Consider the following 23,743-nt stretch of genomic DNA (forward strand, 5'->3'; position numbering starts at 1 on the left):
AAGCAGTCTTTCCCTGATTGTAATTGTACCGAATTGTGTCTCAACATGAGGGAAAATATATAATTAAATTTTAAATAAAAAGTAATTTTCAGTAGCAATAATATTGTGGCAGATATAAGCTGCCACTAATTATTTATTTTAATTTATTCATTCATATAATTAAATTTCAAATGGAAATAAATTTTCAGCAATAAAAATATGAAGGCGAAATGAAACTGTCACTAATTTTTTTTTCTAAAACATTTAAATCATATTGTAGCGGTCGAAAACTTCCACGTAATCTTTTTTTTTTAAAAATTGAAATTATGTTGTGGAGTTTTATAGACCCCCACAATTTTTTTTTTGGCAACATTATGATATATTGTGGGAGTTTAAATACTCCCACAATATTTTTTTCGAAACATCAATATCATATTGCGAGGGTTCTAAACTGCCATTGATTAATTTTAAAACCCCCCACAAATTCAAAATTCATTTTGTGGCATACGTCATGGAGGTTGAAAAAAACCGCCGTTGTATGCCCGTGGCAAGGCTAATTGTGGCACTTTTAAAAACCGCCACAATTCTTTTTGTTGCAGTCAAAAACCGTCACAACTGGACAAAAAATCCACCACAATTTAACTGTTTTTTGGTAGTGACATATCAAGGTTGATGGTCTATGTGCAGCAAGTTGAGGAAGAGAAGTTGAGGGATAGGAAGGAATTCACAAACAAGAAGGCTAAGACAGGGAATGAGTCCGAGCAGCAGAAAGGTAATGTGAATCGGTCGTCCATTCAGTAGATGCAAAAGACACTTGCTCCATCATCTGCTAGTGCACCTGCACCCAGAAACAAAGTCGAGTATAATGGCCAGAATTCGCAGAACTTCAGGGCTAGACCTGCACAGTCTCAGAGTAGTGTGGCACCAGGAGGCAACTGGGCTACTGCATGTGCTAGGTGTGGTAGAATCCACCCAGGTGAGTGTCGTGATGGCCAGACAGGTTGTTTCAAGTGTGGATAAGAGGGTCACTAAGAGTGCCCAAACAACATGTAAGGTAGTGGAAACAAGGGCAATAGGGCCCAATCTTCATCAGTTGATCCACCAGACAAGGCAACACCTAGAAGAGCTACTTTCGGTACTGGCGGAGGAGCAAACTGCCTTTATGCGATCACTAATCGCCAAGAGCAAGAGAACTCTCCAGATGTTGTCACTGGTATGATTCAAGTCTTTCACTTTACTGTTTATGCTTTGCTAGACCTAGGAGCGAGTTTATCCTTTGTAACTTTATATGTCGCTATGAATTTTCATACTATTCATGAGCAACTTAGTGAACCAATCAATGTTTCTACACCTGTTGGTGAGTCTATTCTAGCAGAGAGAGTCTATCATGATTGTCCCGTTTCTGTCAATCACAAGAGTACCATGACTAATTTAATTGAGTTAGACATGGTAGATTTGGATGTCATTCTTTGTATGGACTGGCTTCATGCCTGTGATGCCTCAATTGATTGTAGAACTCGAGTTATCAAGTTCCAGTTTCTAAATGAGCCAGTCTTAGAGTGGAAAAATAGTTCAGCAATGCCTAATGGTCGTTTCATTACTTACCTTAAGGCAAGGAAGTTCGTTTCTAAGGGGTGTGTCTATCACTTAGTCCGAGTTAATGACTCTAGTATTGAGATACCTCTTATCTAGTCAGTTCCAATAGTAAAAGAGTTTCCAGAAGTCTTTCCATATGATCTACCTGGAGTCCCTCCCGAGAGAGAGATAGACTTCGGTATAGATGTTCTTCCAGATACCCATCTTATCTCTATTCCTCCATATAGGATAGCACCTGCAGAGTTAAAAGAGTTAAAAGATTAGTTGAAAGACCTTTTAGAGAAAGAGTTTATTCGACCAAGTGTCTAACCTTGGGGCGCTCCGGTCTTATTTGTGAGAAAGAGAGAGAGTTCCCTTAGGATGTGTATAGATTACCGTCAATTTAACAAGGTTACCATCAAGAACAAATATCCTCTTCCAAGAATTGATTATCTTTACGATCAACTATAGGGTGGCTCTTCTTTTTTGAAAATAGACCTCAGATCTGGCTACCATCAATTGAAAGTAAGGGAATGTGATATACCCAAGACATCATTCAGGACCCGTTATAGTCATTATGAGTTTTTGGTCATGTCCTTAGATTTAACTACTGCACCTGCAGCGTTCATAGACTTTCTAAATAGAGTTTTCAAACCTTATTTAGATATGTTTGTTATCGTCTTCATTGATGACATACTAATCTATTCAAAGAATGTAGAAGATCATGCTAGCCATCTCAGAATAGTTCTTCAAACTTTGAAAGATAAGGAATTGTATGTTAAGTTCTCGAAATGTGAATTTTTGGTTGAGTCTCTGGCATTCTTGGGCCACATAGTTTCCAGTGGTGGAATTAGAGTTGATACTCAGAAGAGAGAGGTACTGTAGAGTTGGCCTAGAATTACATCTCTAACTGATATTAGGAGTTTCTTAGGTTTGGCTGGATATTATAGAATGTTCGTAGAGGGGTTCTCGTCTATTTCGTCCCCTTAGACCAAATTGACTCAAAAAACAGTTAAGTTTCTATGGTCTGAAACTTGTGAGAAAAGGTTTCAGGAATTGAAAAAGAGTTCAACTACTGCCCCAGTATTGACCTTACTAGAAGGTACGCAAGACTTTGTGGTGTATTGTGATGCATCTAGACATTGTTTGGGTTGTGTATTAATGCAGAATGGAAAAGTTATAGCTTATGCCTCCAGATAGTTGAAAGTTCGTGAGAAGAATTACCCAACCCATGACTTAGAGTTGGCTACCATAGTATTTTCTTTGAAGATATGGCGTCATTATTTGTATGGTGTTCATGTTGATGTATTCACTGATCACAAGAGTCTCAAATATGTGTTCACTCAGAAAGAGCTTAATCTCAGACATAGGAGGTGGTTAGAATTGCTCAAGGATTATTACATGAGTATTCTTTACCACCCAGGTAAGGCTAATATTGTTCTTGATGCCTTACACATGTTGTCTATGGTTAGTACTGCCCATGTTGAGAAAATAAAGAGAGAGTTAGCAAAAGATGTGCATAGACTTGCACGCCTAGGAGTCAGACCTATGGATTCCACAGAAGGAGGAGTAGTGGTGATGAATGAGGTGGAATCATCATTAGTGTTAGAAATAAAAGGCCAGCAAGACCAAGACCATATTTTGTTTGAAATAAAGGCAAATGTTCCTAAGTGAAAAGTATTAGCTTTTGAACAAGGGGGAGATGGCGTATTGAGATATTAATGTAGATTGTGTGTACCAATGGTGGATGGACTCCAAGAGAGAATCATAGAGGAGGCTCATAGCTCCAGATATTCCATCCATCTGGGTTTCACAAAGATGTATTCTAATTTGAAAGAGGTATATTGGTGGAATAGTATGAAGAATGGCATTGCAAAATTTGTTGCTACGTGTTCAAATTGACAACAAGTTAAAGTAGAGCACCAAAGGCACGGTGGGTTGGCTCAGAATATAGAACTTCCAGAATGGAAGTGGGAGATGATTAATATGGACTTCATCACAGGATTACCAAGGTCTCGTAGGTAGCATGATTCTATTTGGGTGATTCTTGATAGAATGACAAAATTAGCCCATTTTTTACCGGTAGACTACCCACTCAGCAGAAGATTTTGCTAAGCTTTATATTCAAGAGGTGGTAAGAATTCATGGGGTTCCGATCTCCATTATTTCAGATAGGGGTGCATAATTTACTGCACAGTTCTCGAAATCTTTTCAGAATGGTTTGGGTTCAAAGGTGAACTTGAGTACTGCTTTTCATCCTTAGTCTGATGGGCAAGCAAAGCGCACTATTCAGACCTTAGAGGATATATGTTGAGGGCTTGTGTGATTAATTTCAAGGGTGATTGGGATGATCACCTACCTCTTATTGAGTTTGCTTATAACAATAGTTACCACTCTAGCATCCAAATGGCTCAATATGAAGCTCTTTATGGGAGAAGATGCATATATACTATTGGATGGTTGAATTTGCTGAAGTAGGGTTGATAGGAGCAGATTTATTTCATCAATCTATGGAGAAGGTGAAAGTGATTCAAGAGAGATTGAAAACGGCACAGAGTCGTCAAAAATCCTACACTGATGTGAGGAGGGAGTTAGGGTTTGAAGTAGATGATTGGGTATATCTAAAAGTCTCACCCATGAAGGGTGTTATGAGGTTTGGTAAGAAGGGGAAACTTAGTCCCCGTTATATTGGGCCTTATCGAATATCCAAAAGGATTGACAATGTAGCTTATGAGTTGGAGCTACCCCTAGAGTTAGTTGCGGTTCATCTGGTGTTTCACATCTCCATATTGAAGGAGTGCATGTGCAATCCAATTTATTGATCATACCAACTGAAAGAATTGGGAAGAATTGGGATTAAGGATAATTTATCTTATAAGGAGATTCCTGTTCAGATTCTAGATTGCTAAGTTCGCAAGTTGAGAACAAAAGAGGTAGCATTAGTCAAAGTCGTTCGGAGGAACCAATTTGTTGAGGAAGCTACTTGGGAAGCTGAGGAGGATATGAAGAAGAGATATCCACATCTCTTTGAGTCCAGAGAAAATGCTGACCAAGGTACTAATTCTCTTCTTAGTACTCTTTAACTTATGAGTAAGCATGTTGTTTGTTTGCATTTGTTTGTTGAGTGTTTGAACTTGATGTTACACCCTTAGCCTAGTAAGTGTAATCTCATTCGAGGACGAATGTTCCCAAGGGGGAGATATTGTAACATCTGGCAAATTGAAATAACTAGGAAGAAGCCAATAATTGGAAATACTCATTTTTGGAAACAATGAATTCTGGAAATTTTGTAAAGTTAGAATAAGTTGAGTTTTGGTCAACTTCAAACAGCCATATCTCCTATATCATGATGAGTTAGGTGCATGTCTAGATATGGTTAGAAATATCTTGGAAATATCTTTCCAACGCCGCCGATTTTGTGCGATCCGAGTTGGTATGAGTAAGTTATGCTCTCTAGAAATTGGGATGTTGGATTAAGGAAATTCTAATCCGTATTTTGGAAGGGTAATTTAATATTTTCCTTACCTAACTTTTCTAATTCGTTTTTAGGAGTTTAATTGGGGTAAATGCAGATTTTAGTAAGTTTTAGAAAGGTGAATTTTATGCTAGGGCTTGGAGAAGAGGAGAAAAGACTAGAATGTTCAAGATTAGTCGATTTCGTCAAGGATAGATTGTAGATTTCATCAGGGGTGATCCCTAAAAGATATGTGAGATCACATAGCGTTGTGCTAATAAACCCACAGACCAACATGATTAAATTCAACGAATTTAAGTCTTTGAAAGTTTAGAAATTGAGTTCTTGATGAACATTGTTGAAAATTTCGTTCGAATTTCTTGTGGGTTCTGTTGTTGGAGGTTCTTGATATTTGATTCATGTTTCCGGGTGTAATTTTGGTTTGAATTATCATATATTAAAGTTATAAATGATTATAAGTGTTTGGGAAAGGAAACATTGAAGTTTAGAGGGTTTAGAGAAGAAAAGTCGGCAAACACTTGGGGATAGGGGTGGGGCGTCGCGCCAGCCAACGCACCCCAAAAGAGTCTCTAAATGTTCACCCTTGGGGGGCCGCACCAACCACCATGCCCCAGACCGATATCTGAATATTGAGGGTTGGCGCCCCGCTCCTCTCAGAGTGCCAGGGACGCTAGTTCTCCCCATTCGCTCCCCACCTTGTTGTACTTGTTCCTTAGCAATGTACCTTTGTTTTCTAGTAGATTCCAACACTCTACGGTACATCCAAACATCATGAAATCATCCATAAACATGAGATCATGAATCTTGAATCCATAATCCAATTGAAGAAAGGTTAAGATTAAAGTCAATAGAAGTTAAGAGTCAATAGAAGTTAAGAAGCAAGTCAAAGAAAAGTTTATAAAGTTTTCAAAAGTCTTTAAAAAACGTTTTAACCTTGTTTTAAGACTCAAGATTCAAGCTAAGCAAAGAGTAAAGAGTTGAGTTCATTTCTCAAAAAGTTATAAGGGAACTAAGTATTCCCAAGAGTTTTAAATGTTTTCACATTTGAATAAGAAAGGGAAACATTGATTTCCAAGAGAGCTTTTAAGCTAAAGTTTTGAGTAATTATCTGAAACAAAAGAAAGAAATTTTGATTTTACATCATATGAGCTAAGTATATTTTGGGAGTAGTATTGAGCACTGATATGGGGATGCGAGTTCATCTTAATTCAAGTCTCCATAAACCATCTAGACATTGTAGGTAGTAAATGATCATACTTTTTAGATGACTCATTAAGATTCTTTTAGCATACACTAGTGGATCCACTAAGTTAAGCGTTCTATATGAAGGTAAAGTATAGGATAGTTCTGGCAGCGTGGGCAAGACGTTGTATGACCACTTAGGGTTATAGTAGTGGTTGTCGGTTAGAGAATCTCCCACAGAAACTATATTGCTTTATTATATGAGTAAAGTTGAGTTTGTTATTGCATTTTCTTTAACAAACTAAGTTGCTTTTATTGTTTTATAAAGCTTTTGATATATTGCATGTGTCTTATTGATTTATTGTTAGTTGAGTTATTCATGAGTTGAGAAGAGCTAAGGTAAGTGTTTCTTTCAGAATCTTTTCAAGCCTATGTATTATTTAGCTTCCCAACTCGCATACTCATACAATCAATGTACTGATGCCAGTTGGCTTGCATCTTATTATGATGCAGACGCAGATAACCAGGATCAGCATACAGTGCCTCGTTGATCTAGTTTGAGCACTCAGAGTCTTGTGGTGAGCCTCCTTGCTTCCGGAGGGTCCCTTTTATTGCTTTTAGTTTTATTATTAGCTCATTAGGATGTCGTGGGCCTGTCCCGACATCCATCTCAGTTGTATAGAGGCTTCATAGACATACAAACAGTAAGTTAGTTAAATTCATTTGTCACTACTTTATTATTGGCTTATGTTTAGAAACATGTGGTTGCCATTGTGGCTAAGTTTGAATGTTTATTTAAAAGACATTCTAAGTTATTTCACAAGTCCCATTTTAGACTTTTTCTTGTGTTTAAGTTTTTCGCTGAGTAAGCAGGCCAAGGGTTCACTTAGGGCCAGCAATGGTTCTTGTGTGCCAGCCACGTCCAGGGTGTAGGCTCGGGGCATGACAATACATGTTTTGCCTTCCTTGCTTGATAGGCGAGACAACCCAACAACGAATCAACTCCTCCTGCTTCTTATGTCAGCAAGAGAACCCATTGTCTGGCTTGGACCCGCACTCGAGAACCATTGTTGGCCCCAAGAGAACCCATTATCTGGCTTACTTATTCAGTGGAAGACTTAAAGCATTAAGAAAATAATTCAAATGCTAAATAACTCAACTGTCTCAAACTTAACTCATAATGTTTTAAAAATAAACATTAAACTTAGCCAAAGTGGCAACTCAAATCTGAGGATAAGCCAATAACAAGATAATGCCAAATGAACTAACTAACTGTCTATCTATGAAGCCTCTAAACAACTGAGATGGATGTCGGGACAAGACCCATGACATCCTAATGAACTAAAATGGTAAAGTAATAAAAAGAGGGATCCTCTGGAAGCTAGGAGGCTCACCAACAACTTTGGAGCTCAATTAGAATCAATGATGAGCTGGATGTTGATCATTGTTACATGTGTCTGCATCATACGAAGATGTAGGCTAAATGGCATCAGTACATTGAATGTATGAGTATGTGAGGGAATTTCTAAAACAAGACATAAGCTTGAAAGGAACTGAAGAAACAAACCTGGTCTCAACTGAACTGAACTGAACTAATTTCAATATAAAGCAATATAAATAAATGTAGTATAAAGAAAAGCTTTAAAATAAGGTTTTCAACTCTGTGTATTTAGAATTACAATAATAACTCTGTATGTATAGAAACATACAATTTGAACTCTGTTTGTATATGAAAATACAAATATCTCTAATGTATATAAAAATACAAAATACTTATGTGGGAGTTTCTCTAACCGACAACCATCACTTCAGAGCTATCGTGATGATACATCATTTTGCATCACGCTGCCAGGGCTATCCTATACCTTCCCATGAGTATAAAACCTAAACTACTAAATGGACCCACTAGTGTATGCTAAAAAGCACTAAAAAATCATCTAAAAACTATGACCCGCTTTTACGAATGGTGGGTACATGGTTTATGGGGGCTGTGAGTTGTCTGAACTCTCCCCCATATTAGTGCTCAATACTACTCCCAAAATATGATACTAGCTCTTATGTTTTAAAAACATACTTCTTTCTGTTATTTGAGATAATTGCTTAGCTCAAAGGCTATCTTGAAAATCAAAGTTTCCCCTGTACCTTATTCATGAAAGTGCTTACTCTTTAACTGAAAACTGGCTCAAAGGCTCTTTGGAAATCTTAGTTTTCGTTCTTATTTAAATATGAAAACATTTACTCTTTACTGAAAAGTAGCTCAATGGCTCTTTGGAAATTAAAGTTTCCTTTTCGTGTTTAAATGTGAAAACATTTTAAACTCTTTGGGAATACATAGTCCCCATATACTTTTGAAGAAATGAACTTCAATATTTACTCTTTACTCTTTACTCAACTTGAAGTCAAGTCTTAAAACAAAGTTAAAACGTTTGTAAAAGACTTTTGAAAAACTCCATGTACTTATCTTGACTTGAGTCTTAACTTCTCTTGACTTGACTCTTAATATCTCTTGACTTGACTCTTAACTTTCCTTGAATTGAATTATGGATTCAAGGATTGTGATTTGTGATAGGACAGATCTCATGATGTTTAGTAGTGTTTTTAGATAGTTAAACATGAGAAAAGATCAAGAAATCAATGTCTGGAAGCACGTTCGCGACGCGGAGATGCATTTAATTATTTAGTCCAGAAATAACTTTTGAGGCAGAAAATCCCGCGACCGCTCCATGATGCAAGGAAGATATTTCCAATACTCACGGACCTGGTACCCAGAGTTGCCCGACTTGTTCCTTCTTCATTTTCTGACCCCAATTCACTTAAACTCGGTTCTTTTTCTAAATTCTCTTTAGATTCAGATACCCATCATATGTACACAAGAATCTAATAAAACACAACTCTAAAATCGACCTTAAAATCACAAGAACTCCTCAATCTCATCCCAAGTTCAAGAACCAAAGCAATTTAAGAATATAACTCAAGAACATCAAAGTCTCAATCTTTTAGGAAGAAAATCATACTAAAATAAAAATGTTTGGCGTGTGGGTGAAAGAACCCAATGCTATGTGAACTCATATACCTCGTAGGGATCAACCCTTGGCAAAATCCTAAAGCAAAACTTCAAGAACTTGGCACAATTCCTTGCTTCTTCTCCTCTTTCTCTTGTTCTATTTTCTTCTCTCAAAATCCTAACTTGTTTTTCAAAAGCGTAAACTGAATCCAATCATTTTAGACCCCAACTCTATTATCAAAAACTAAATATATTAATTGGGGTAAGGAAAAGACCAAACTACCCTTTCAAAATCCGGTTTTGACTTTCCTTAACTAGACAACCCAGCTTCAAATGGACATATCTCCGTCATAAGAACTCCAAATCGCGCAAACTTGGAGGCGTTGGAAGGATATTCAAAGATATTTCCTACAGTATCTTGTAGAACATCTAACCCATCCCGAGCTAGGAGATATGGTCGTTTGAAGTTGGCCCAAAACTCAAACTTAACATAATTTAACCCATTTTCCAGATTTTCATTCTTTCCAACAATGACTCTTTCTAATTCTAGTTATTTCTATTTACGGGGTGTTACATCAAGATTATGCCATTTTATAGTCGTACGCGTAGTTTTGACGCAATAAAGCTCCATCAATTCTTGAAGTTCTTACTTGAGCATGCAATAAATCCCGATAAATTTGTTATAGTACTAGAGCATAAGGCCTGCAACTGTTGCTCTACTAATACCTCAAATCTAATGACGTATTTGTTAGTTTTCCAACAAGTGCAATTATTTCCTTTGGACCAATTAGGTATAATATTTTCTATTCCTAGTTTGTTTCTCTTATTTTTGTTAACATTTTTTTTTTTGTTTTAATGAGGATACCTTGTTATGAAAATTAAATTTTGTGTCAGCCATCAATGAAAACAAAAAACATTTGATCGTCCATTTACCTATGGTTTGTGCTCGTAAAAAGGAGAGCTAGTTTGCATCTCCCTCTACAAGGATGAAATAAAATTTTCTTGGGAGTGGACTAGCTGGCTAGGCACCCTAGATTGATTATGACTCTTGCTAGTTGGGCTGGAAGTTGACTGGATTACTAGATATTGTGGTTACTTGGTTTGGGAGCCTGACTTCTCTGTCTTGGGTTTGGATTTGTAGTGTCTTTCTCTCTTGCAGACATAGTTACTCTTTATACCTGTCGGGCTTACGGGGGTCTGTTTGAGTTTCATTCTAACATCTTCATGACTGTACATTCCAGGCTTATAGGGGTCCAGTTAGGTTAAGCCTAGATGTACTTAGATTAACTTTCAATATGCTCGTATGCTTTCTTTCATATCCATTTTCACCTCCGATGTGGTACCATAGCTACTGTTCTTTCTCAAGCGACTTGGGATTAGGGTTATTCAGGATGGATACTCTTGTGATTCCTTGTGAGGGGACGTTGATTCACGGTGGTTTAGTATTGATTGATCTTATAATCTATATCCTTTTGGGAGTCAACACCACTCGGGACACTCTTACTAGTTGGATGGCCTTTAAGTGGTTCTTCTAGATGGGCGGCTTTGATATTTTGAGACCCCTTTTTAGAATCGACACGCACCCATATCAGTTTTGCTAGATGGACTGGGAGTAGACTAGCTGGCTAGGAGACCAAGATTGATTATCACTCTAGCTAGTTGGGCTAGAAGTTGACTGGAGTACTAGATAATGTGGTTACTTGGGTTGGGGGCCTGAATTTTGTTTCCTGGGTTTGGATTTGTGGTGCCCTTCTCTCTTGTACACTTAGTGACTCTTTATTTATGTCGGGCTTCAAAGGTCTATTTGATTTTCATTTAAACATGTGTATGAGTGTATGTTCTATGCTTATAGGGGTCAGTTAGGTTTATCTTAGGTGTACTTGGATTTACTTTCAGTATGCTCATATGCTTTCTTTCATATCCGTTTTGACCTCTATCTCTTTCCAGATTCTATTTATTCATACTGTTTTTACCGTTCTTGCTCAGTCGACACGTGATGTCTACAAAGTACCTAGTTTTTATACTCATGCTTCAATCTTAATCTATTTCGTCATGCATGTGCGGTGATTGTTTTGTGAAATTAGAAGAATTAGGGATTTGGAGATGAGTGTGAGCACTTAGAGTCTTGCATCAACTTATCTAATTATGTACTTATTTAGCTAGTCTTTTTCCATTTTGAACAACCTTTGTTTTTTGTCCACTTTTGTGATTTTTACTCTTATTTTTATACAAATCTGTACTTCTGATTTCTAGGTTATAGGAGGGACCTTTTATATATTGTTTTTTGTTTGCTCCCGCTTTTGTTTTGTTTGGTAGTTTAGTTTGATTTCTACTTTATTGTACCCTTATACTTATTGCTTTCTATTCTAGGTTACACATTAATTTCCCTACTTGAGGGTTATAGTATATGCTCTTATGACCTGAAGAATCGAGTCATGAAAAGTTGGCATCAGAGCCATAAATTTGGCAGTCTAACTTGGACAGAGCTAATACAGATGAGATATTTCTAGATTGGTGTTGAGACATCTATATCCTAACTTTAGAAGGCCATAGGTTGTCTTTATGAATTTATCCTCTTTTGTATCGCTTTCATGCAGTGTGTGTGTAGTTGGTTTCTTGAAAGCTCACTTGTTTCATTCTTTTTTCAGAGGATGGCTCATACATGCCATACGACAGCTCGATGAAGGGGTTGACCTCTACTGCCGGCCAGTAGTGCAACACTAACCATAAAGAGAGAGAGGTTTGGAGCCATCATCTGAGCCAATAATAGTTTCAGTTCCAGTTCAATCAGCAGGGTCAGGGCTATCTCAGCCTTCACCTGGACCCTTTATGGCTCTGTACGTTTAGGCAACCATTGTACAACTACTGATTGTGCTTGGGGCATGCAGCAGGCTAGAGTTGTAGCTGTACTAGCACCACAGGATCAGCCTACAACAGAGATATCTCATGTCTAGGTACCACCTAGAGGTGTCGAACCCGTGAATGTGGTCGAAGCCATACCTTTAAAGAGGAAGATGCTTGGAGTGTTTCTCATACTCTAACCTCGAAGGTTTTTTAGGGTTGTGGGTGAGGACACCGACAAGTTTCTTACAACTTGCCTTTAGCGACATCATATTCTAGGTCTACTGGAGTCGAGAGAAACCGAATTCATAGCGCATTTGTTAGATATGTCAGCTAGTAAGTCCTGGCGTACCTTTATTTAGACTTGTTCAGTTAGGTCTCCTCTTTTCACTTGGACCATGTTTTCTGAGGGTTTTTTTAGCTTGGCTCATCCCTCGCAACTTAAATGATCGCCTCAAGATTAGTTCAACAGGTTTGAGCAGTGCTCCCATGAGTGTGTCAGAGTATGAGGCGAGGTTCCATAAGTTGTTCGACCACACTACTATGATTCTACCTACTAACAAGAAAATAGTTTAATGCTTTGTCTGTGAGTTATGGCTTCAGCGGATGGAGACTTAGTCTATAGTTTTTATGGGTCATTTATTCTCGATGTTGTTGATCACGGCCACACTATGGAGTATCTTCGTCATGAGCCCCAAGGTGGCAATTAAATAAGGTCTACAATGATGCAAAAATCTTGAAGTTGATGTTTGATTCAGAGAAGTTGGGCATAACACGAGGCAACAACAACGTATTGTACTTCAGCCATAGACAAGGTGACTGAGTTATGTTACTTAGCTGCTCATAATACTAAGCATGGCCCTAAGAAGTCAGCCATTTTAGATGTGTTTTTTCTACCTACTAAGTAGACTACATAGTCTGCAAATGCAAATCCGACAAGATCAAATGAATAATTTGTAGGATACTAGAGAACCAAGGTCAACATTCATTTAAGATATCACAAAATCCTTTTGATAGCCTTGAGATGGGATTTCTTTGGACATGATTGGAAGCATGCACAAATTCCAATATTAAATACAATGTTAGCTATTTTAGCCATTACGTACAATAGAGATCCAGTCATTCCTATTCGCCACTAAATTCTCTCAATTTATGAATTCCAATAGTTGTTTTTCTCTTTGTCAAAGATCCTTTTATAAGGGAGGATTCAACCCTAATTGAATCTTACAAGGAAAGTAATTCTTTTCCTAAAAAAAATTTCCTTTCCGTATAAGGAGTCTTCTTCACTATTTTGCCTTATTTACAAGTGTTTGTCTTCGACGCGTTATTTCTTCTTTCCTGCTCTTTTATCTTAGCTCTAGTACAAGCTTGTGAACCTGGTTCACTTTGTCATTGTCAAAACTTTACTCAGAATATTTTCATGTCATCATTAATTTATTTCTCCTCTGAGGACTCAACTTCTTGAGTATCTATCAACATATATAGAGATTAGTTAGAGAACTCGATATCTTGACCATGGTTCATTTTTAATTCAATGTTGTAATTAAGCTAAATCAATAGAAATTATTTGCAGAATGGAAATCAAGTCCTACTAATTGCTACTCCTATAAAATAAAAATGTAATGTGGAGACGTGAATAACATCTCATTTAACATAAAGTTGTTGTCATGATGATGCATGTGAGTTTGTTACGTCTGTCCTTATCTTTTATGGATTCAAATATAATTAAAAATTACAAAAATGAAAATAATAATTTTAAACAGATTAAATGGGAAAATAGGTGTGAACTATTTAGCATAAATAATCAACTAAGAAACATTAATGAAATAATTATCTTGAATGTCTAGATCTCATTAATTAATTAATTTATATATATGATTTATATGATTTGACCAAAAATAGAAAAAAAAATGGTCAACTCCATGGCCACTATATAAGTAGTGTGACATTAGCCCTATCATGAAATTATACATACATTCAACAAAATCTAAACAAAAAAATCAAGATTTTGAAAGGGAAACCAAAGACTACATTGAGTATTTATCCTTTATCCTAATTTCATTTCTTAAATTTTGTGTGTGAATCTTGATGAATAATTTTATTAACTAAAATACATGACTTGTAAACTTTAAGTTTATATGTCTTATTGCTCTTTTTTATGGTTTAAAAACACTGCAAATTGTAATTATATAGTATTACATGGGATAATCTTAGTAGCATTGACTACTAAATTTTCACTTTTTTTGGTGAGATCATTCAATTCCTCACCTTAATTGTAATCTTCTCCGTAATTTTTCCCTTTCCCGACCCCTAATTTTTAAAAGAATAATATATTAATGAATATCATATATTATCACATTAAAAAAGAGTGTCATGTGATATAACTTTGTTTGTTGGACATTAAAGAAAGAATAAACAAACAAAAAAAAGAAACAAAAATTGTCTATAGCAATTGTAGTTACAAGTAAACTTATTCTTGGTATTGATGTATGATAATTTCCACCCCTTCTTAGCCCTGTGTTGTTTCTCTACAAAAGAGAAGTAGCATGAATTTTTGGGTCTTAAAACTTTTGAACGGAAAACGAAGAGTTGTGACTTTTCTGAAATATGGTGACTTTTGTGACTTTTGGGAAAGATTGTGATTATTCTGAAGGATTGTGGCTTTACCAAGGGGTTGTGACTTTTCCAAAAAAGCACAATAAGCACATGTTTACTCTATTCTTTGTTGTTTATAAATATATTTGTTTGCTCTTAATTTTTAACAAAAGAATTTCTAAAATTCTTCTTATTCTTCATAAACAAATTGTAGTGTACTTTTTTTGCCATTGAGTGGTTAGCTGATGTTGTGATTTCAGGTAGCAATAGTAATACAAATTTGAACAACATGAGCAACCAAGACCAATTCTCTAGCACCTCTGAAAGTCTACTTATTGAAAACTTTCTTCAGAAAAAAAACTACAAATTGAAACAGAATGTGAAGAAATTGATAAGATTAGTAAGCTACCCTATGCTCTTATTATCCAAATTCTTTCTTTATAATCCATAACAGACACGTTCAGAACATCTACTCTCTCTAAAGATTGGCAATACTTCAGGAATTCTATCAATAACATTGGTTATGACATCGAGGAGTATGGTCATTTAGATAGCTCAGCGGTGCACAGATTTATTTCCTTCACGGATAATGTACTACCTCTCTTTAGCCATTAAAATGTTCAGTCTAAACTTTGTGTTCAGATATGATGATGGTCTGTTATATTTTCCCTTAATTGACAAGTGGCTTAAATTTTTTTGTGAATAAGAAAATGGAGGATTTACTCATGAATATACGTTATAGAAATGTTTATCCGACAGGGCATGCCCAACCCTATAGCTTGCCAGAAATTCTTTGTAGTAGTTCATCGATTATAAAAATTAAGTGCAGTAATTGCAGAATATAAAAGATTGTGTACTAAATTAAATATCTCTGAAGAGTTTAACGCTAAAAAGTTTGTTAATTCGAGATAAATACATTAAACAAATAATGTCAAATTGTCCTCAATTGGAATCATTGAATCCATATGGAGTTTTTGGTTTTAATCGTGTGCATAAAATCCATATAGATCAAAGATTCCAATTAAGGACAATTTTACATTATTTGTTTAATGTGTTCATCCCAAATTAAAAAACTTTTTAGCGTTAAACTCTTCAGAGATGTCCAATTTAGTACGCGTTCTTCTAATGTTCTGCAATTATTGCAGTTGAGTTTTATAATCGATGAACTACTACAGAGAACTTCTGGCATTCTATAGGGTTAGTCATGATGCCCAGTCGGATAAGCAGTTCTATAACATATATTCAGGGGTAAATCCTCCACTTTCTAATTCACAACAAATACAATCCACTTGTCAAATACTTGAAAATAAGAAACACCATCATCACATCTGAACATAAAGTTTGGACTAAACTTTTTAATGGTAGAGCAGCTAAGGAGAGGTCGTACATTATCCGTGAAGGAAATGAATTTGTGCAATGTCAATATTAATAATGACTGCAGTTGGTCCGTCACGATCATCCTGACGGGTATTAGTATTCACTCGAAGGTGATACATGCTGCTTTGAAATTGTTGCTCCATAAGTTGAACACTTAACGATTTATGGGGTTTTACTCATATGATAATTAAGTTCAGGGACTTGTCATCTTTGAATTACACAACTCTCGATTTCTAATTTGATGAATTAGATGAAGTGAATGAAAACATAGAGAAAGATCTTTTGGCAAGCGTTCCTTGTGCTAATGAGCTAATAATGTCATCCTGGTTTACCAAGGTTAGTTATCAGTCCCAAATATATCCAGTCTTTTTATATTGATTGTGAATTGAGCTCCTGTTTTCTACATATCAAGTTAATTGTATGGTGGGGGTCATGATTTTTTTAATTAACCTAATTAATTATCTATTGATTCACTTCTTTTTAATTAACTCATATAGTTTTAATTTAGTACGTGAGGTTAAATATTAGTTCATTTTATTGGTCTAAGCTATAAGGTGTTACAAGAATGGGAAATCACTACAGGTTTAGTTTGTAAGGCTTGTAAATCAATTTACTTACCTTTATTCTGCCTCATTCTTCTATTCAAGTGATTTCCAGTTTGTTTTTGGAAGAGGAAGATATCTCCTTACCATTGATGGAATGCAGATTCTTGACAATATGTTCTTGTATTTCAGAACATTCCTTCCCCTAGACAACCTCTTAAGGTCGACTCGTAATTTGGAAAACCTAATGATATTTCCTGATATGCTAGTATGCTTTCAATTCACAATATCTCTATGTCAAATGTATATTGATCCCTTACCGTCTCAACGACTTCAATTTCATTACTATAGTTGTTAAGCTTACCACCCAACCCGATTTGTCCGTGTTTTGTATTGTAGTACCATGCTTTTTTTAGGGCGAAGACATTGATTTGTTGGAAGACAAGTACCTCTCGTTTGAACAAAACATATTCAAAGTTTCTTTACAAAATTTGAAGAATGTCAATGTTATGCCATTTTACAGTCGTATGCGTAGTGTTGACGCAATAAAGTTCCATCAATTATTGAAGTTCTTACTTGAGCATGCAATAAATCCCAAGAAACTTGTTTTAATACCAGAGCATAAGGATAGCAACAGTTGTTCTGCTAATACCTCAAATCTAATGAAGCATTTGTTAGCTTTTCCAACAAGTGCAATTATTTCCTTCGGACCAGTTAGTCATAATGTTTCCTATTCCTAGTTTTTTTCTCTTGTTTTTGTTGATTTTTTTTTTGTTTTAATGAGGATAACTTGTAATGAAAATTAAATTATGTTCCAGCCATTAATTAGAACAAATAATAGTTGATCGTCCCTTAACCAATGGTTTGTGCTCGTTAAATGGAGAGCTAGTTTGCATCTCCCTCTAAAAGGATCGAATCAACCTTTTTGGGAGTGGACTAGCTGGCTGGGTGGCCTAGATTGATTATCACTCTCGCTAGATGGGCTCAAATCTGATTGGATTATTAGATATTTTGGTTACTTGGGTTGGGAGCCGAACTTTTGTTTCTTGGGTTTGGATTTGTGGTGCATTTCTCTCTTGTAGAATTAATTACTCTTTATACCTGTCGGGCTTACGGGGTCTATTTGAGTGTCGTTTTAACATGTGCATGAGTTTACATTATAGTCTTGTAGGGTTCCAGTTAGGTTAAGCCTAGATGTACTTAGATTAACTTTTAATATAGTCGTATTCTTTCTTTCATTTATGTTTTGACCTTTGATGTGTTACTATAGGTTCTGTTCTTTGTCGGGCGACTTGGGATTAGGATTATTCAAGTAGGATATTTCATGTGATCTTAGTGAGGGGACGTTAATCCACAATGGCTTAGTATTGATTGATCTCATATTGACATCTTTTTTGGAGTCAACACCACTCGAGACACTCTTTCTACTTGGATGGTTTTGAAGTGGTCTGTTTAGATGGGAGGCTTTCATATTTTGAGACCCTTCGTGTAGCGATACTCCCCCAAGTCAATCTTGCTAGTTAGGCTAGGAGTGGACTAGTTGGCTGAGCGACCTAGATTGATTATCCCTCTTGCTAGCGGGGCTGTAAGTTGACTGGATTACTAGATATTGTGGTTACTTGGGTTGGGAGCCTAAATTTTTTTTCTTGGGTTTGGATTTGTGGTGCCATTCTCTCTTGTAGACTAGTTACTTTTTATACCTATCGGGCTTACATTGTCTATTTTATTTTCATTTAAACATGTGGATGAGTGTATGTTCTAGGCTTATAGGTGACAATTAGGTTTAGTTTAGGTGTACATAGATTTAGTTTCAGTATGCTCGTATGCTTTCTTTCATATCCGCTTTGACCTCTTTCTGTTTCTTGATTCTATCTTTTTAGACTGTTTTTACCTTTGTTGCTCAGTCGACACGTGATGTATACAAAGTACCCATTTAATACTCATGTTACAATCTTAATATGTTTCGTCTTGCAGGAGCGGTGATTGTTTGTGCAGTGAGAAGAATTAGGGATTTGGAGATGAGTGTGAGCACTTAGAGTCTTGTATCAACTTATCTCATTTTGTACTTATTTAGCTATTATCTTTCCTTTTTGAACAAGCTTTGTTTTTGTCCACTTTTGCGATTTTTACTCTAATTTGTAGATAACTCTGTACTTCAGATTTATAGGTTATGGGAAGGACCTTTTGTATATTGTTTTTTGTTTGCTCCCTCTTTTGTTTTGTTTGGATGTTTAGTTTGATTTCTATTTAGTTGTACCCTTATACTTATTGCTTGCTATTCTAGGTTACACATTAGTTTCCCTACTTGAGGGTTATAGTGTATGCCCTCATGACTCGAGGGATCGGATCATGAAAAGTTGGTATCAGAGCCCTAGATTTTTCTGTCTCACTTGTACAGAGCTAATACATATTAGAGATTTTTGTATCGTTGTGGAGACATCTGTATCCTATCTTTAGAAGGCTATAGTGTGTCTTCAAGAATTTATCTTCTTTTGTATCGCTTTCATGCAGTGTGTATGTAGTTGGTTTCTTGAAATCTCACTTGTTTCATTCTTTTCAGAGAATGTCTCATACACGCCATGTGACAGCTCGAGGAATGAGTCGACCTCTACTACCGGACAGGAATGCAGAACTAGCCCTAAAGAGAGAGAGAGGTCTTGAGCCATCAGCTGACCCTCTAGTAGTTTAACTAGTAAAATCAGAGGGGTCAGGGCCATCTCAGTGTCACCTGGACCCTTTAGGACTTCGTACCTTCAGTCAGCCATTGTACAACTTTTGATTGCTCTTGGGGCATGCAACAGGCTAAAGTTGCAGCTCAACTAGCACCATAGGATTAGCCTACAATAGAGGCACCTCAGGTCCAGGTACCACCTAGAGGTGCCCAACTCGTGAATATGGCTGAAGTCATACCTTTAAAGAAGAAGATTCGTGGAGTGTTTCTCATAGTCTAACCTCTAAGGTTTTTTTGGGCTGTTGGTGGGGATACCCACAAGTTTCTTACAACTTGCCATTAGCAACATCATATTCTAGGTCTAATGGAGTCGAGAGGAGTCAAATTCATGGCGTATATGTTACATGGGTCAGCTAGTAAGTCGTGGCGTACCTTCATTTATATCAATTTTGTTAGGTCTCCTCTTTTCACGTGGACCAAGTATTCTGAGTTTTTTTTAGTATGGCTAATCCCTCACAACTTCAATGAGCACCTCGAGATCAGTTCTACAAGTTAGTGCAATGCTCCCATGAGTGTGTCAGAGTATGAGGCGAGGTTCCACAAGTTATTCGGCCACACTACTATGATTCTACCTACTAACAAGAAAATAGTTTAATGTTTTGTTAGTGGTTATGGCTTCAGTGGATAGAGACTTAGTCTATAGTTTCTATGGGTCATTTATTTCTGGATGTTGTTGATCCCAGCCACACTATTGAGTAGCTTAGTCATGAGCCCCAAGGTGGCAATGAAGTAAGGTCTACAATGATGCCAAAATCTTGAAGTTATTGCTTGATTCAAAGAAGTTGGGCATAACACGAGGCAACAACAACATATTCTTCTTCAGCTAAAGATAAGGTCACTAAGTTATGTTTCCTAGTTGCTCATAATACTAAGCATTGTCCTAAGAAGTGAGCCATTTTAGATGTGCTTTCTCTACCTACCAAATAGACTACATAGTCTGCAAATGCAGATCCGACCAGATCAAATGAATCATCTTTAGGATAACAGAGAACCAGGCTGAGCATTCGTTTCAGATATCAAAAAATCCTTTCAATAGCCTTTAGATGGGATTTCATTGGAAATGATTGGAAGTATGCACATAGTCCAACACTAAATACAATGTTAGGTCTGTTAGCCATTACGTACAATAGAGATCCGATCATTTCTATATACTTTGTGTCATGTACCAGGACCAGGTTCATCTTTATCAAACTTCGTTGTTGCTGAAATTGGAGTGTTATTTGTCTTTGCTTCATTCATGTTGAACTTTTTTAGTAGTGCCTTATATGTACTTCTACTGATGAGTTGAACAGCCAGATGAGGACTGTTTGATTTGAATACCAAAGAAGAAATTGAGCTCTCCTATCATGCTCATTTAAAATTTGTTGCTCATCAGTTGTGCAAAGACAGCCCCACGTTTTGCATATTTTCCTCCAAAGATAATGTCATCTAGATACACCTGAACTATGAGAATATTGGAGCCCTGATTTCAAAGAACAATATATTGTCAGTCTTGACTCTTGAATATCCGTGTGCAAGCAAGAAGTTTGATAGGTGATCGCACCATGCTCTTGGAGATTGTTTTAATCCATACAAGACTTGTCCTTGTTTGTACACATAGTTAGGATGGTCAGAATTTTCAAATCCGGGGGGTTGTTTGACGAATTAAAGAAACTTTGACCACCTAAATAAGAACAGGGTTCTTGTTGAATTTTCAGAGACAAAAATGCAATACAATAAAATAGAGATTTTATCGTGGAAAACCTCCTTAGTCAAGGGAAAAAACAAGGATATACCCTTGTAGCATTTTAAACCAAATATCCCTAACTTGAAAGAGCAACTTTAGATTACAACTCTATAATAAAAAAAACTTAACTGTAGTAAATCACTTAAATAGCTCACTCTAACTGTTCAACAATTAACTATAATCATATACTCTACTCTCCAAGAAGCCAAACTCACTTTTTGTTACAAAACATCACAAATTCTCTTTCACTCTTAGTACAATTATCTCTAAAAAGTAATTCTAAGATGAACTAATCCAAACTAAGCCTATAGAAAGACAATCTAGTTGTAGTTCTTCTTTCTTATGTCGTATTCTCTTTAGCCTCTTGCCACTAATTTCTCTCAATTTATCAAGTTCGAAAGTTGTTTTTCTCTTTGTCAAAGATCCTTTTATAAGGACGGATTCAACCCTAATTGAATCCTACAAGGAAAGTAATTCTTTTCTTAATTTTTTTCCCTTTCCGTATAAGGAGTCTTCTTCACTATTTTGCCTTAATTAGGAGTTTTTGTCTTCGACGCGTTATTTCTTCTTTCCCGCTCTTTTCTCTTTGTTCTGGTTCAAGCTTGTCAACCTGGTTCACTTTGTCATTGTCAAAACTTTACTCAGAATATTGTCATGTCATCATTGATTTATTTCTCCTCTGAGGACTCAATTTGTCGAGTAACTATCAACATATATAGAGATTAGTTAGAGAACTTGATATTATGACCATGGTTCTTTTTAATGCAATGTTGTAAAATATCAATTATATAGTCAAAAAGGTAAATCAATAGAAATTATTTGCATAAGGGAAACCAAGTCCTATTAATTGCTACTCCTATAAAATAAAAATGCAATGTGGAGACGTGAATAACATCTAAGTTAACATAAAGTTGTCGTCATGATGATGCATGTGAGTTTTTCACATCTCTCCTTATATTTTATGGATTCAAATATAGTTAAAAATTATAAAAAGGAAAAAAAATTTAAAACGGATTAAAAGGGAAAACAGGTGTGAAGAATTGAAAGAAGGGAATATATCTTTTCCAAATGTATAGGAAGTAAATTATTACGTCAATGATGATTTTAGCATGCCATCAGAAACCTATTTAGAATAAATAATCAACTAAGAACCATTAATGAAATAATTATCTTGATTGTCTAGAAGTCATTAATTAATTACTTTATATATATTCTTTCTATGTTCTATCCAAAAATAGAAAAAAATTAAATGGTCAACTCCATGGCCACTATATAAGTGGTTTGACATTCCCCCTTTCATAAAAATATACATACATTCAACAACATCAAAACAAAAAAATCCAGATTTTGAAAAGGCAACCAAAGTCTATATTGTATATGTATCCTTTATCGTAATTTCATTTCTTGAGTTTTGTATTTGAAGTTTGATGAATAATTTTGTTCACTAAAATACAGGACTTGTAAACTTTAAGTTTAAATGTCTTATTGCTCTTTTTTATGGTTTAAAATCGCTGCAAATTGTAATTATATAGTATTACATGGGATAATCTTAGTAGCATTGACTACTAAATTTTCACTTTTTTTGGTGAGATCATTCAATTCCTCACCTTAATTGTAATCTCCTCCTTAATTTTTCCCTTTCCCGAACCCTAATTTTCAAAAGAGTAATATATTAATGAATATCATATATTATCACATTAAAAAATAGTGTCATGTGATATAACTTTGTTAGTTCAACATTAAAGAAAGAATAAACAAAAAAAAAAGAAACAGAAATTGCCTATAGCAATTATAGTTACATGTAAACATATTCTCGGTATTGATGTATGATAATTTCCACCCCTTCTTAGTCCTGTGTTGTTTCTCAACAAAAGAGAAGTAGCATGACTTTTTGGGTTTTAAAAGGTCTGAAAGGAAAATGAAGAGTTGTGACTTTTCCGAAAGATGGTGACTTTTGGGAAAGATTGTGATTATTCTGAAGGATTGTGACTTTTCCAACGGGTTGTGACTTTTCCAATAAAGCCCAATAAGCAAATGTTTATGCTATTGTTTGTTGTTTATAAATATATGTGTTTGCTCTTATTTTTTAAAACATAATTTCTGAGATTCTTTTTATTCTTCACAAACAAATTCTAGTGTACTTTTTTGCCGTTGAGTGATTAGCTGATGTTGTGATTTCAGGTAGCAATAGTAATACAATTTGAACAACATGAGGAACCAAGAACAATTCTCTAGCACCTCTGAAAGTCTGCTTATTGAAAACTTACCTCAGAAAAAAACTAAAAATTGAGAGAGAATGTGAACAAATTGATAGGATTAGTAAGCTACCTTATGCTCTTATTGTCCAAATTCTTTATTTATTGTCCATAACAGACACGTTTCAGAACATCTTCTCTCTCTAAAGATTGGCAATACTTCTGGACTACTATCAACAACATTGTTTATGACACCTAGGAGTATGGACGTTTAGATAGCTCAACAGTGCACAGATAATGTACTACCTCTCATTAGCACAATGAACACTTGCCAAAAGATCTTTCTATATGTTTCATTCATTTCATCTAATTCATCACAGTAGAGATCAAGATTTCCGTGGTTCAAAAATGACAAGTCCCTCGACTTAATTTTCATATTATTAAAACCCCAGAAATCGTTAAATGTTCAACATATGGAGCAACTATTTCAAAGTAGCATGTATCACCTTTGATTGAATACC

At 35.7% G+C, this 23,743-nt stretch overlaps 3 pseudogenes; all 3 read left to right on the plus strand.

Annotated features, from left to right (window-relative positions):
* LOC125861556 (uncharacterized) overlaps nucleotides 1-20,344 on the plus strand; it is a 20,788-nt pseudogene extending 444 nt beyond the window's left edge.
* LOC125863464 (U6atac minor spliceosomal RNA) lies at nucleotides 10,158-10,218 on the plus strand (annotated as a pseudogene).
* On the plus strand, nucleotides 17,437-17,497 carry LOC125863475 (U6atac minor spliceosomal RNA; annotated as a pseudogene).
* Nucleotides 20,345-23,743: the final 3,399 nt, after the last annotated feature.

This window comes from Solanum stenotomum, chromosome 4 (genome assembly GCF_019186545.1).
Source record: "Solanum stenotomum isolate F172 chromosome 4, ASM1918654v1, whole genome shotgun sequence".
NCBI classification, from domain to species: Eukaryota; Viridiplantae; Streptophyta; class Magnoliopsida; order Solanales; family Solanaceae; genus Solanum; species Solanum stenotomum.